Genomic DNA, 16,020 nt, shown 5'->3' with positions numbered 1-16,020 from the left:
AATTGAACTATTTATTTTATGTGTATCCCATCCTTTCTTCTCAGAGCATACATTGCAACTGCAAGAAGTGGTTGATTGCAAATGAAAACATTATCTTAGTCAAGTCCTGATTATTTCATGTGCTATTGTTATTCATGCAACAGCAGGTGGAATGGGGTACTGTAATAGTTGACAGAAGCAAAACATCTTGGCATGCTACTGAAGTAAATGTATCCTTGCCGGGGACAAACGGCACAATCATCTGTGTGTTAACTTGACAGCACTCTTCTCTGAAGTCTACTTTCCAATATATATCTGTGGGTTTGGAAGCACAGTCTCGCTGAAATCCACAAGGCTTACTTCTGAGTAACAATCATTTATTTATTTATTAATGTCATTTATAGTCCGCCTTTCTCACTGAGACTCAAGGCGGATTACACAGTATGAAGTTAATACAATCAAGTACATTTCAATACAATACCATAAGGTAAACAGATACAAGTTTAAAAGACATAGCATTAGCAAGGATCCAAGATAGAGCAGAAAAAATAGTGGAGCAAAACAATCAATTCTAGGGCTAACATTAGACAACATGGAGTGCTGGTTGTACATAGGAATACATATTTAAAGCAGCAGATAATACATAAGGCAAAAATAGTGATGAAGTCTATGATCCCCAACTTGTTAGTGAAGCATCTGAGACCCCATCCCTACAAAACAGCCCTCCCATTTGAGTAAAAAATAGCTAGGCTGTTTGACAGTTTGGGAAAGAAATGTCCACAGGATCAGCTTCCCCTCCATAGTTTTCGAAGTTTGTCCCCCTCCACCCTTTTAGGGAGATGGCAACAAAACTTGTGCTGAAGCCAGTGAAACGCTATATAATTGGTGCTCAAGATCCCCACCGATCCGGGAAGCAAGAATCCCCCTAAAATCTCGTAAGAAAGGAGGGCGGGCGGGAGGTGGGACCTGCCTTCCCCAACTGCAACTTCCTATTTCCCACTCTTCCAAAAGCGGCGCTGCAGCTCTTCTTTTAAAAGGGTGAACGGACCTTCCACTGACATGGACGTTTTAGTCAGAAAAGTAAACGGGTGGGATGCCTGGTAATAACTTCCCTAAAGTTGAAAGGGAGTGGGAGGGGTTTGGGGGCCTTGTGAGATGTGGGAGCCGCGCTGTATCCACGGCAACGGCTGTCGATTGATTCCAAATCAGGCTGTCAGCTTTCGTCTCGTTGGAAAGAGGAGATAATTGCAAGGTTGGCGCTTTGCAAACGGCTTCTTTTGGCTGCGCTAACAAGATGTTGATCTCGAGCAACGAGTGATTTGCACAAAAGGAGAAGAGTGCCTGCTGCGGTAGGAAAAAGAGACACTAGAGGGGACAGAATCCTTTTGTAGGTAAAAGCTGTTTTCGTTTCTGTGTATTGTGGCGAGAGCCTTAGGCACGCTTCGGCTGTTCAGTCAAAACAAAACAGGAGCACCTTCTCTATTCCTTTGTGTAGCCCCAGCCTAGGAGCAGGTTTCCTCGGAAGTAAGCCCTTAAGTGAGGGAGACTCCTTCCTAAGAGTGCCCAGGATTGCAGCCCAGTTCCGTGCTCATTTTGTCAATAATGCACTATTAACTTCGGTAGCATGGATGTTTACAGCCTTGCAAGACCCCAACCGGGATCGTTGTTTCTGCTCCTCTTTCTTCTGCCTGAGCCATCCGCAAACACGCTTCAGTTTTAGCTTTGCCCTCAGGGAGCTTCTGCATTTCGAAACTAGGGTGGGTGGGGAGACGCCGGAGAGAGAACTTTTTCTCTTTTTCATTTTCTAAATGATTTTAATTACGAGCGCGGCCGGCTGTGCTGAGACTGCAGCTAGCAGACGAGCCTGGCAGGCTTTCCCCGCTTTTAAAAAAGTCCTTTCCTCGCTAGCTGTGGTGTGAATTTGCTTGGCTGCTGAATGGAAAGTTGGACGTTTTTGTTAGCTAATGAACTGCTCCGGGTCTCGGTGCTCGGGAGGATATTAGGCTCTTTTTAAAAATGATACTTCAATCAATCTCTAGCCTTGGTTTCTTGGATTTCCCTTTTCAGCATTTGTCTGTTGCAGCTTTGTCGGCGGCAGGCAGAAATGCAAAGCAATCTATGCAGATTCTGCGGCTGGTGTCTCTAGAAGGGGCCTCGGCGAGAGGCTGGTGAAACTTGGTGGGTTTTCCCCTTGCGCGGCTGCGAGTCCTGGACTGACTAAACGCGAGAAGCCCTTCCTCTGCTTATGTGTTTGTGTTTATCAGCAACAAGCGAGAAGCGTATTTATAGTCAACTCTGTAATTTTGTGGCGGGGAAGGTTTCAGTTTTGTTCAGCGAGTAACTCACCACCGTTTTGGTTAGATTATCTCTTCAGAGCTTGCAGAGGAGACGTTTCACAGAACCAACAGTAGAGCGAAGCCAATGCGGCGCTGATCCAGAGAAGCTCCGGGGGATGCTCGTGTGTCAAATTCAGAGGCAAGGGCGGCGCTTTAAGGGCCACCTTCATGCGCTCCCGGTGCCAGCCGGCCTGCACAGCCCTCATTTCTCTTTCAGTCGCGGGCACCAAGAGGAAAAACGCTGCCCGGTCTGCTGCAGGTGTCCTGCTCTCGGGGTGGGTGCTTTGCATCTGCAGTACCCAGGAGGCAAGCTGTCCTTAGGCCACCTGATGCAGGCGTTGAGGCCTTGTAGGGGCTGATGCTGTTCCAGGGCATACTTGTTTCCTCCGTTGCCAACTGACCAGAAAAAAAAAAGGAATTCGCTTGGTTGATCTTTTTTTTTTTAATAAAAAAAAAAATCCAGGAATCCGCAGGTGCAGCGTTTTGCAGCATGGCAAAAAGTATAATTGCCTACTGATGGCCGTGTATCCAGCTGTTCTTAAAAACATAGTTATAGTGACCAGTTGAAAATCTGGCAACACAATAGGTTCATCCGTTGTTATGCTTCATTAGGTGGACTTCCTTGTTTGCCACCCAGCAGCAGGGAAGAAGGGTGTGCAAGCCATCCATCTGCTCCAGCGGTCTCCTCATAACTAGCTTGCCTCCACCATTAACTCCAGTATTACCTGCCATGGACTTCCCTTTTTTTCTCCCCAGGAAAAAGGGTGACTTGCAGTAGGAAGGCAGAAAACAGTCAGTGGCTGGCAGGGAGCTTTAAAAAGGGCTTGGTCTTTTTGTGTTTTTACAGAATTCTTGGGAAAAGTCCAAACATCACCTGCTAATTCTAGATAGGTCTAGGGCTTTTTTTTCTGGAAAAAGAGGTGGTGGAACTCTATATTATCACATGCGCGTGTGCAAAGTGTGTGCGTGCTCCTGGAAATGGATGATGACATCACTCCCGGAAGTGACAGCGCTTCCCAGAAGTGACGCCGCTTCCCGGAACCCAGCACACTGCATTATGATGAGATAAATGTTAGTAAGCTTGGAAAATTGCACTGTTATGAGAAAGGGTTTTTCCCCTTTCTGTATCCTCTACAAAAAGTGAAATCTTCCATTCTCTTTCCCAAACATTTCATTTCTTTGGAATAATATTTTAAAATATGCAAGAAAGAGGGGCCTCTTAAAATCCAAAACCCATCTCACAGATCTAAATTCTCACAGATTCCCTTTGCGAGTGTAGAAAAAAATAATCCAAAATTCTTTCTCAAAATTCCACAGTCCAAAATTCGTAATCTAATGAATATTGAATTATCAAATTTTCAGGGAGGGTTTTGCTTTTCTGGAGCAATTCAAAATTAGATACTCAACTTTAGCTACATTAGATTTATACTTAGTTTAAAATGGCTTTTTTTTGTTGCCTGCCAACTCTACCTTACCAATGGCTAAGCTGTTGTGACATTGTGAAAGGCTCATAAATATTCCAATGTCCCAGACAAACAATATTCGTAAAAATGTCCTTAACACCCATATGTCCACTGCAATTTCAGTGATGTTAATCAGTGGAGGGTGGGGAGAACCATTTCAGTTACAGCTATTAAGACATAAGAACACCTATATGCTGAAGAATTTATTGATGAAAGCCTTCTGTGACTTGGACACAGCTATACATTTTTAGCATAAGACTAAAATAACTATAACTGATATCTTAATAAATACAAATAACCATAGCTGATATATTTAACTAACACAGAACCAATCTGCATTCAAAAGCTGTGGGAACCATAACAATGTCAAATTCAGTCAACAAAAGAATGAAAGTAACACACCCACACCCACACTCCCCCACACCCACACCCATGCAAAGAAAGCAGAATGAACTCAAAGCAGCACACACACACAACCCCCCACAGCCCCATGAAAAGAAAGCAGAATGAACTCAAAGCAGCACACACACACACTGCTCCCACCCCACCCCCATGAAAAGAAAGCAGAATGAACTCAAACCAGCTTAGCCTCCTCTGGAGAACCGGCCCCAGCAGCTCTGCTTGTACTCTCCCTCTCTCTCCTCGCTCCTTCTCTCTCACTCACAGAGAAATGGAAAAAAGCAGAATGAACTCAAAGCAGCTAAACCTCTGCAGAGCCTGTGCTGGGCCCCAGCGCGCTCTCTCTCTCTCTCCCCCCTCCCCTCCCCTCCCCCTTGGAGAGCCCACACGAGGCCCAAGCATCATGTGCTCTCTCTCACTCTCTCTCTCACTCAAGAAAGCAGAATGAACTCAAAGCAACCTAGCCTCCTCTGCAGAGCTCGCAGGGCCGAAGGAATCACGTGGGCAGATTCTAGAGCTGCTGGAACACCGTTCCGGAGCGTTCCCCCTCAAAAAAAGCCCTGAATAGGTCTATAGTTAGTTTATAGAATCAAGACACAACAAGAGTTCAGTGGTTCTTTGAACACTAACAGCATTTATTCCAGCATAAACTTTTTTTTATGAACCAGAGGCTGACACATGAAAGGTTATACTGTAATAAATGTTGTGATTCTTTAAAGTATCGTTAGACTCGGGCTTTGTTTTCATCAGTTCAACTGTTAATGTCTGCTGATAAGTTAATAACTTTCAAGAAAGGTTCCAGTAGCACCTTTTAGACTAACCAACTTTACTGTGGCATAAGCTTTCAAGAACCACAGTTCTCTTTGTCAGATGCAGGAAAGCTTGTTAGCAGTACAGTCCTAAGCAGACTTACACTCTTCCAAGCCCACTGATTTCAATGGACCAAGTATAACTTTGGTTAGGATTGCTCTGTAAATCATAAATGTTGGGTGTGTGTGAATTTTAACCCCATAAACTACATTCTTGCCATCATGGGACAACCGTGTATCCCACTGCACATACACAACCAGAGACCAATAACAATATTATTAATTTTAAAAACCTGTTTATCAAACATTAATATTACTGGTTAAAAGACTACTTCTGATGTGCTGGACTTAAAAGCTCTTTATAACAGCCGTCTTGAAACATATTTTCAAACTTTTCAGAACTTTAAAGAACAATTGACTAAGTCTTGAGTTCAAAATGATACAACCTTTCTGACCACATTTCCCAAATTATTTTTAGATTGTTTTAATAGTTGAGAAATTCCTCACTTTGTTAATCAGACAATAGGTTTGTGGGTTTAGGTCAGCTGAACTTGGGCAGAAATGACAATGTCCAATCATCTTTGCCACATTATCTACTGAGATAAGATTAGGGATTTGATATTATAGACTTGTTGATAGAAATCCAGCATGCTTCATTTTATTTATCTCTTTATTAGCTGTTCTCCAGTCACAGCCACAAATAAGCTCCATGTTTTTGTAGGTGATTTATGCCTTCATGTAGGGCTAGCCCAAACAAACAATAAAACTGGCAATAGCAGTAACATCAAACATTTTGAAGAACAGCCTCATTGCCACCAGTTAATTTTATGCCTGCAGGTTACCATATGAAGTAAGTGATCACAGTTATCTATCCTGTCTTTTGTGTTTACTGTTTTTAAGAAGGATAGCTGTTTATCTATGTTTTCCATCTACTGATAGGGCATGATAGATAGCAGTAGCTCTACTTTTTAACTCTTGGGCAAATAGGAAATCCACGAAACCCTGTAATGGATGCCATGTTGGGCCAGTATGCTCATGGATGGTGTCTTTTGCTGTTCTAATTGGCTGTGGGTTTATCTGCCATGTTCTGCTAGTCTTGTTGCTTATGATGTTTGTAGTATTTTCTGGGCCTGATGCGTAAAGCTCTGTTGACAGTCCAGCTCTAGGTTTCCTGCTTCGTCCATAGTGGCTGTGATATACAAAACCGCTGTTGTTGGCAACAAGTCCTCTTCATGAGTGACAGATGAACAATCTATGGTCTTTCTTTTCAGAACAACTTACCTTTTCTGGAATACAATCAACTAACTTACCTAAAGGCAATCAAGAAAACGATTGCATTCCAGAACACCTTATTGTTTCTGGAATACACCAACTTGATTGCCTTTAGATGAATTGTCATCATCAGCTAGGTCTCTTTCATCTTGGGTCAGCAGTGCAACCTTCAGCAGTAAATCACATCTTTGTCATTGTGCACCCACAGAATAATAATTACAGCCCTGATTTTGAGTGAACATATACAGAGAAAATAGAAAAACTGTATTCCCTCTGGTCCCTAAGAGGCTGACTAGCCCAACTTTCCCAGTGAGCTTTATGGCAGAATGGAGATCTGAGAGTTTCCCCAGTTTTCCACCAAACAGTAAAAAGGCCTCCTACATTGAAACCCACCCATGCATGGACTTACTGAGACAGCTGCGAGAGGGAAGAAAGTTAAGTGTGTATGCTCCTGAGTGTCTGTTCTGCTGTGCTGATTCTGATGTTCTTCTGTTCTGCTGTTCCTTCTACTTTTATCAAGAGGAGAAAGATGCTTATTATTTATTTGTTTGTGTGTGGGGTGGTCAGGCCGGGGTGGTGACCTTGTAGCCTGGAGGAAAAAGTTGTCCAAGCTACCTTAGAGATACCTTGTAAAAGCAAAATGTGTAAGCGGTTCACCAATTTATTACCAAAGAAATCTGAACAAACTGAATAAACTCTGCTAGCTATCTCCGTGGGGTAATTCATTACTTCAGTCATTAACATGAGCATGAGGTAAGTTGTTACCCCGTATGGGAAAATCTATTTATATCGGAATAGCCTATTACCCTGGTAGTTTTTCATCTACAGAGAGCAAATTGTGTACAGAGACTGTTCTATGAGGATACTGTGTACTGGGATGCCAGTGACGGTGTCCTGAAAGGACAAAATTATAAAGCAACTATCCTCCAAGTTTCTGCACAAGATGTGCATTTGGGGTTACAAACTACCACAAACCAATATACTACTTAAAAGCACAAGAACATGTTGGACCACTTCCCCACCCCCCAGACACTTGGCAACCCTGGCAGTTCAGAGGACTGGCCTGAACACTGGAGAAATGTTTTGTCTGGGTATGGGTAATATCACATTTGGTAAAATACCCCAGTTGCAAGCTTTGCAGCAAATGTTAAACTCACATCTTCTATAAAACATCACACTATGGCCAGTCCATGGATCACTAACAGGTTTAAAATACAGGGTCCATATATCCCTCTGAATAGAGTAGGTTTCATTTGTTTGGATTGGGCTTTGGATGTAAATTTAAAGAACATGGTTTTTAAAGCAATAAATAGCACAGTTCTTGTAGATTCCTTATCTCTGCTGGTATCTTTTCAAAATGATCTTTGCTTAACTTTATCTTAAAATAAGGTCTAAAGAAATCATTTACTTTTCACTGTATCCTAATAGAAAAACCAGATGCACATAAAATTAAACTGTAGTTGTTTCCTTTTCTCCCCCAATGGTGATTTTTTTTTTGCAATAGATGATTTCTTTTATTGACCCTGACTTGTTGATTAGTTGAGCACTTGCTGTGGGTCTTTTGAAAATCTTTTAAATAAATTTCCTCTATCTGCTCTGAAAAATTAATCTTCTTCTCAATCAATCCTTGAGTTTCAAGCACCCTATCCTGTAGGAACCAGCAAACATATGAACCTTTTGATTCTTCCCTATTCCTGCTATGTCCCTGCAAAAGCATTGGCACTAAAGAATGAAATGTGAAGCCCAAATGATACATCAACAGTTTCTACCAATGTGTGGTGTTGTTGTTTTCATTAAATTGTAGGGACAGTGTTGTTACTCTTGAGCCAGTTTGGTGTTTGTGTGTGTGACTAATGTTTCACTTTATTTTTAGGCTGAATCAGTAAACACATACTCTGTTTTAACATTTTGTACCATATTATCTGATATTAGAGAAATTGATGGGAGTATAGTAATAAAGATATGTCACAATATATTTTGCCATTAGATCTAGGGACTTTCGTATACATGATGTATTAAGGATATTCTTGGATGTTCGGTATAGACATTATTTATGATCTTTATAGAATCATAGAATTATATTATTTCTCCCCAAGGGAACCAGACTGGCTCACAACCTCCCCTCAATTACAATGTAATAAAACAACAAAAGGAAGCAGATCCCTGGCTGGTACTGATAAGGATCTTCCCACACAGGCTGAGAGCCAGGGATCAAGAGCCTTGTGGTTCATGCCTCTGGCCCTGCCCAGGTTTTAAGTACCTGAAACTCAGTAAGTCCAGCCCTAGGTGAGCTGCCAGGAAGGGGGCGGGGTGTATTCCATAGCTGAGATGAGCCTGCATCTTACCACTGTCAGTGTGGAATCTGTAGTGGTTAGAAGAAGATTAGGGCCTTTGGTCTTAGGCTATAGATAGAAGTTATCCACCATAGTATTTAATACTATATGAAGCTGCTGGGATGTTTTGGCTGCAGTGTCACTAATATGTAGATGATATCCATCTAATTCTGAGGATGCTGTTGATGATTTGAACCAGCTCTTGGAGTTGGTAATTGGCTGGATGAAGGTGAACAAGCTGAAAATGAATCCTGACAAGGCAGTGGTTCTCTGGATTAGTAGAAATGTGGACCGAAACTTGAGATCTCATTTGTCTTGGACTTGGTTTACTTGGAAAGCCAGGTTTGCCGTTTGAGAGTGTTGTTTGATGCAGAATGATGTCATTCCCAGCACAACAAGGGAGCAATCCCGAGTGTGCCAGAGAATGCTCAACCCGTAGCTGCCAGGCAGGTGAGAAGTGGAAGAGGGCAGAGGATGGGTTCAGGGGATCCCCTGGGATGGGTTCAGGGGATCCCCTGCCCCCACCTGGGTAATAGGTCCCTAGCTCAGTTGGATCTAGCGACAGTTATCTTACCTTAGTTACGTCTAGACTGGACTATTGCAATGCGCTCTACTTGAAGCTGCCCTTGAAGAGAATTCAGAAGCTGCTGGTAATGCAGAATGCTGTGGCTAAACTGCTGGTTGGAACCAGCTATTGGGATCATGTGAGCCCTGTATTACAGCAACTACACTGTCTACCAATCTGCTCCCAAGCACAATTCAAGGTGTTGATTTTGTCCTTTCAAGTCTTACATGGCTTTGGAACAGGGTGTCACAAGGGCCTTCTTCTCCCATATGCTTGAGAATTAAGACCAGAGCAAAAAGGCCCTCCTCTTCAGCTAAAGAAGCTCACCTGCTGAGTATATGAGAGAGGCCTTTTTGGTGGCAGTCTCACGATTATGGACTAGCATCGCCAGGAAGGTGCTGACCTTCAGGAGGCAGCTGAAGAAGTTTTATCAGGCTCTCCCTGGCTGAGCCTGGGGTGTCAGGTGCCTTCATTCTGGGCCTCTTTTAAAGAGCTGGGAGGAACTTGTCTTAGAAATAGAGAGTGGGGTTGTCCTTCACTCTGGTCCCTCTCTCGCCTGCCAGGTACCTCTCCCTATGCTGCTTTGCCAAGGTCTGGTGATCCTCCATGCTGCCTTTTAAAGGCCTGGCTGGGGCCTGACCCCTGGATGAGGGGCAGACTCATCCTCCAATAGGGAAGCTTGCTTTGCTAGTTTCCCCATGCTCTGCTCTGCTTCCCCCAATAGAGCCCTTTGCTCATGTGGAGGTCCATGTAGCTAGGTAGCTGGCCTCTGCTTGGGCCCCCATGTGGGAGGGCTCAGAAGTGCAGGTTAGCTGATCAGTGCGGCCCCACCCATCTTTTCTGTCAGCGGCCGTGACTCTGGCTACACCGCGATGACTCTGGCTACACAGACCAGCTGATCAGTGTGGTCCTGCCCATCTTTCCCAGCAGTGGCGGCAACCTTGCACTCTCCTGTGATGACTGGCAGCAGCTCCCAACTGACAGGCATGCCCTAGGCTCCTTTCTCCTCCGCAGGGATGCAGGAGACCACTGAGGCTTCCTCCAAATTCAACATGGCGGAAGGAAAGTGTGGGTCCGTTGTGACCAGCTCCTGACAAATTTTTATTTAGGACCGCTTTTAATTAACTTCATTTCTTTGTTTCTATGTTTATTGGCAGTCTTAAACTATGCCTTTCAACTTTGCTTTTGTTTTATGATTTTAGAAATTTGTATTGTAACCCACCTTGAGTTTCTATAAGGTAGAAACGCAACTAAATGAACGTTTTAAATAATGGTCAGTGACAAAGCTACCTGAAGAGTCAGCCTGCCCTGCAGGGGATTGCCCTCCCCAACGGTAGCAGTTTCATAGCTTGGGGTGCTGCTGGATCCTCACCTACAGTTGGAGGCTCAGATCTCTGTGGCATGTAGTGTCTTTTATCCGCTTTGGATAATATGCCAGCTATGGCCATACCTTGAAAAGTGTGATCTGGCCACAGTGATCCATGCTCTAATTACTGTAATGTGTTCTACGTGGAACTGCCTTGAGTGAGGTTTAATTTAAACATGGCCTTTTAAAGGTATACATGATTACTTGGAAAGAGGTTTCATTGAAACCTATTGGGTCTACTTCAAGCACAACCGTGATTAGAATTGTAAGGGGATGATGCTGGTAGATCCCAAATGCCACTCGTTTAAGAGGCATGTGAGTGCTTTTCTGTGGTTTCAGTTTGTATACGTTTCCTTTTTGCACCTTAATTTGGTCACAGCAACTCAAAGCAAAAATAGCTTGATACCAGTGAAATAGGATGAACATTTTTAATCTGCTGGCTTCTGATTATGAGCTTGTTTGAGAGATGTTTTATGAGCCCGTTTGAGAGATACTTTACCATCTGTTTTGCTGAGTTTATAATTCCCACAGAGATCAGTGAGAATTGGTAAACGGGACCATAAAAGCTACAAACTACTCCCACAGATTTTTCTGAAGGAATATTTGCTTATAATAAGTTATGGCACTTTGTTCCACATGAACCAAATCTCTTTCACAATCTTTCTACATCAGACCAAGCACTGTCCCTTCACATGGAATTATGCCAGAGCCAACTTGGGCAATGCTGTGACTGCCATGCAACTGCTGCTGATGACACACTTGGCCTGATACTGTTTTTAAAAAGGGACATAACTGGTGACATGCTATAAGATACATGTTTTCCTACTCTGTTCTCCCAAACCAGCTATATTTTGGAGTTTCAAATCAGTAAGAGCAAGAATACTAGTCCTCAACTTTTAACAATATATGGAGAAGCTGCAACCCAGCATGTGTGTCTCCAGTGACAGACAAGGATAATCTGAAGGAAAAGCTATCATATATCATATAGTTGTTGATTCAGAATAATGACACTCTGGTCTTGAAGACCCTCTGAAAACCTTTCTATTGCTCATTGTATTATGACTCTCTTTCACAATCTTCTTAAATGTTTGCTGTTTAATTACAGTCCCTGTGCCTTGTCCAAGTCATGGCATGTGTAACATTATGTTTCTTGGCTGCCTATTCCAGTCTTCTTCTGCTCTGATCTTCTCATCTTGTCCTCTAACTGGCAGACTGGAATAGCTGTGGGCAATATGGAGCCAATGAAACAGTGAGATAGAAAGTCCAGGCTGCCTGTTATGGGCAGCTGAGGGGAGGAGCTGTGGAGAGAGGCATCTTACTTTGTCCTTTCTCGGATATGTTGCAGTTTTTGCTCTGATTGCTTGAGACGCAGGTGACAACTCTTTAATGTCGTCTAAAGGTAACACAACTACATGAGCCTGGTTTAACTGAATGTAGTAGGAATACAATTTCTTTTGGCTTATGCATCCTTCCCCTTCAGATCTTTTTGGAGGATTTTTCTTTTTAACTAGTGAGTAGCATCATCAGAAGCATTGACTTTAACTGATGTTTGTTGTATTTCTTGTATTCCTTCTCTTTTGCTTGGATGTAGTTAGGGGTGAAAGCAACTTAAATTTCTTACCAGTACTTATTTTTTCACGGGATGGTTAATAGCGTTGGCTTGAAGCAAAAGACTTGTGGCTACTTTATCAGCACTTTACTTTTTTGGGATGTACGTTCTGATTGTGTTTTTGATTGTGTCTATTTTTATTACTTTACTTACAAATGTTGTGGTTTATGGGGATTCATTAGGCTTTCCTCAGGCATTGAAGCAATGTGTTTAGGTGGTGGAGTCTGTAGAGGTTATGTTTTTATGCTCTTTAGATGGGAAAGTCTTTTTACTAATGGTCATTAAAGATACAGCTGTGGGTTTACAGTTGTTCAGTGACAATACTGGGGCATCACTGATGTACACTATAAATTAATGAAATGTAATGGACTAAATTATAACAGTTTCATATTTTTGTGCTTCCTTTAGCTGGATCCTGCATATAATAATAATAATAATAATAATAATAATAATAATAATAATAATAATAATAATAATAATAATAATGTGCTGTCAAGTTACAATCAATTCATGGCAACCCAAGATCTTGGTGTTTTTACAAGAATAGATGAGCAGGAGTGGTTTGCCATTGTTTTTCTCTGTGAGTTAACCTCACTCTTCCTTGGTGGTCTCCCATCCAAGTACTAACCAGGGCCAACCCTGCTTAGCTTCCAAGCTCTGGTGAGATCAGGCTATTCAGGCTCCTACAAGTATTTAAGCTAAATATACATCAATGAGATGGAATACAAACCAGAGTAACTTTAAAATAGTCTTTAGTGTTGTGTATATACAAAGTAAAGAGATTTGTGTGCTATTTACCAAAAGTTTTGGTTTGCAAAATAAAATATAGAATGTGCCTGTTTCTCTAGCTCCTCTTGGGATTATATTTAAATGGCAGTTACTGCCTCTAGCTTTGTTTGAGTGGTTTCTTCATGTTTTGAGACTATCTGGAGTAAGAGAATATCAAGAACAGTATTATTCACTTCAGGCCTCTGCAGTTCCGTTTCTTCCCCTTGTGGCCAAAGAAGCTATGGCTGTTTGAACTGAAATACCCATGTGAGGGAGAGGAAAGCAACTGGAATTATTCTCTGGCTTCCTCTGAAGAATACCTGGTAATATGTGTGTTCTAGGTTTACAATATATGTGATTGCACATAAATACGGATAGAGGAGATCAATAGGGATATTTTTGTGAGGTGTATCTGCTGGGTGGAGCCATGGGAGAGAAAATCAGCTAGAAGAAAGATGTGCATTTAGAAAATGAACTTGTGTCTGGACTCTATCATCTGACCTTGGATGGAGGATTCCACTAATAATATACTTTGTTAAAAATTTACTTCGTATGTGAGGGAAATTGTGATTACTGAAATTGCATACAAAGGGGAGGGATTGTGTCTCAGTAGCAGAGCATCTGCTTTGTGTGCAAAAGATCCCAGGTTTGATCCCCAGCATCTCTGGTAGGTACATAATTGAAAGACTTCTACCTAAGACCCTGGAGCACTTCTGCCACTTAAAGTAGACAATGCTATGCTTGATAGACAATCATTGGAGCACCCTACCTGTGAAGAAAGATTGAATACTTTGAGGCCTTGTAGTTTTGGGGGGGGAGCTAATGAGGAACATGATAAAGGTTTATAAAAATATGCATAGGGTGGATAAAGTGGGTAGAGGGAGTTTTTTCCCTGCTCTCATACTACTAGCTCAGGGTGCTGAAGGAAGTCAGTGAGCAATAGATACATGGCAAAGGAAGCACTTCTTTTCTCACTGACGAATTAAACTGTGTCATTCACTGCCACTGGAGATACTGACGGCTATGAGCGTAGATGGCTTTAAAAGGGAGTTAGAGAGATTCATGAAGGATAGGCTACTTGCCAGGGTGATGTAAGGCAACCTCCATACACAGAGGCAGCAAACCTGTGAATACCAGTGCTAGGAGGCAGTATCAGGGGAAGGCCTTGGCCTCTGTTTCCTGTTTGTTGTACCTCCAAGACAACAAGTTGGCCACTGTGTGAAAGCGGATGCTGGGCTAGATGGACCACCAGTTTGATCCAGTGGTGTCATTTTATGTTCTAGTGATCTGATGGTATAAGGCAGCTTCATGCATGTTGAAGTAAACCGAACTTTATATTCCAGGCTAGCTCTTTCTCTATCAGTGCAATCCACAGGGCTCATTTGGAGGGGGAACACACTGGAACACCATTCCGGTAGTTCCCCCCACAGTCAGGTGACCCCACCCACCTGGCTTTGAAACATTTTCAGCTGTTTAGGCCTCAATTGGGGCCAAAACAGCCCAGATTGGGGCCGAAACAGCCTGAATCGGGTTGGTGCTGGGTGGGGAAACGCTACCCTGCCTGGCACCAACACAATCCCAGCTGTTTAGGCCCCAATCTGGGCCAAAACGGGCTCAAAATGGCCATTTTGGGCCCGTTTTGGCCTGGATAGCGGCTGAAACAGCCCAGATTGCAGCCGAAACCATCAGGATCAGGTAGGTGCTGGGTGGGGGAAGCCTCTCCCACCCAGCACCGACCCGGTCCCGGCCGTTTAGGCCCCGATCTGTGCCAAAACGGGCCCAAAATGGCCATTTCTGGCCATTTTTGTCCTGTTTTGGCCAGGATTGGGGCCAAAACCATCTGGATCGGGTCAGTGCCAGGTGGGGGAAGCCTTCTCCAAATGGCATTGACCCAATCCCAGCCATTTAGGCCCCAATCCAGGCCGAAACAGACCCAAAACGTCCATTTTCGGCTGTTTTGGGCCCATTTTGGCCTGGATTGGGCAAAACTATCCTGATCGGGTCAGTGCCAGGTGGGGGAAGCCTCCCCCGCCGGTACTGACCCAGTTCCGGCCATTTCAGCCCCGATCCGGGCCCAAAATGGCCATTTTTTGCCATCTTGGCCCCCTTTTCCACTGGGACCGGGGCTGGAATGGCCGAGATCGGGTCAGTGCCAGGCGGGGGAACCCTCCCCTGCACGGCACCGACTTGGTCTGGGCTATTTCAGCCCTGATCCATGCTGGGATCAGGACAAAACCCACCAGGACTGGGTTGGTGCTTGGTGGGGAACCCCCTCCCCTGCCCAGCACCAACCCAATCTGGGCCGTTTGGGGCCTAATCCAGGCCAAAATGTGCTCAAAATGGCCTTTTTGAGCCATTTTGGGCCCCTTTCGCCTGGATTGGGACCAAAACGGTCCTGATCGGGCCACTGCCAGGTGGGGGAACACTCCCCCCTTTGGCAGCAGCTGAATCGTGACCATTTCAGCCTGGTCAAGGGGTGTGGCATATGCTAATGAGTTATGTTAATAAGTTCCTGCAGCTCCTTTTCTATGAAATGACCCCTGACAGTCCATATGGATGAAGAGGAAGTGTGTGATATTTTAGAAACTTAAATAGTTCATAATGATTCTGTTCTTGGTTGCCTTGACAAAAATATCTGAATATTTTGGGCACATACTTATTTGTGGAACACCTAAGACTAACAAAGCAATGATAGCAGTTTGACTTAGATCAAATATCTGTTTGCTGCAGGAGAAGAATCACCTGTGGGTAAACAGTCTTTTAAAGGCTATGTGCCACAAATATCCAAGGACCAGTTCCTCCGAGATAGCCTTGATGGTCTGCTGCAGCCAAGGTTACAGAGTATTGTGGCACTATAAAGACCAACACGTTTAATGTGGTATAAACTATCACGAGATGCTCAATTTGTCTGATGAATTTATGAAAGCTTATGTGGCAATCAATTCATTAAACAATAAGGAGCCACAAGACTATTTAAGAAAGAGTCTAGTGGTGCATTAAACACTAAGTAGATTTTATTTTGGCATGAGCTTTCACAGGCTAGTACCTAGTTCTTCAAAAGCATCTGAAGAAGTGAGCCCTACTCCATGAAAGTTTATATTAGAATAAAATCTTGTTAGTC

At 43.3% G+C, this 16,020-nt stretch overlaps 1 protein-coding gene across 1 annotated transcript in view; it reads left to right on the top strand.

Annotated features, from left to right (window-relative positions):
• Positions 1–1,035: 1,035 nt before the first annotated feature.
• Positions 1,036–16,020, top strand: part of PRR5L (proline rich 5 like) — a 98,527-nt gene continuing 83,542 nt past the window's right edge. Inside the window, exon 1 of the mRNA XM_054971731.1 lies at positions 1,036–1,370. The gene's annotated coding sequence lies outside the window, so the exon portion shown is untranslated. The remainder of the gene's footprint in view (positions 1,371–16,020) is intronic.

The sequence above is a fragment of the Eublepharis macularius genome, chromosome 2, assembly GCF_028583425.1.
Source record: "Eublepharis macularius isolate TG4126 chromosome 2, MPM_Emac_v1.0, whole genome shotgun sequence".
Taxonomy (NCBI): domain Eukaryota; kingdom Metazoa; phylum Chordata; class Lepidosauria; order Squamata; family Eublepharidae; genus Eublepharis; species Eublepharis macularius.
Note: the sequence above shows the minus strand (reverse complement) of the source record. Positions and strands in the feature narration are given on the sequence as shown.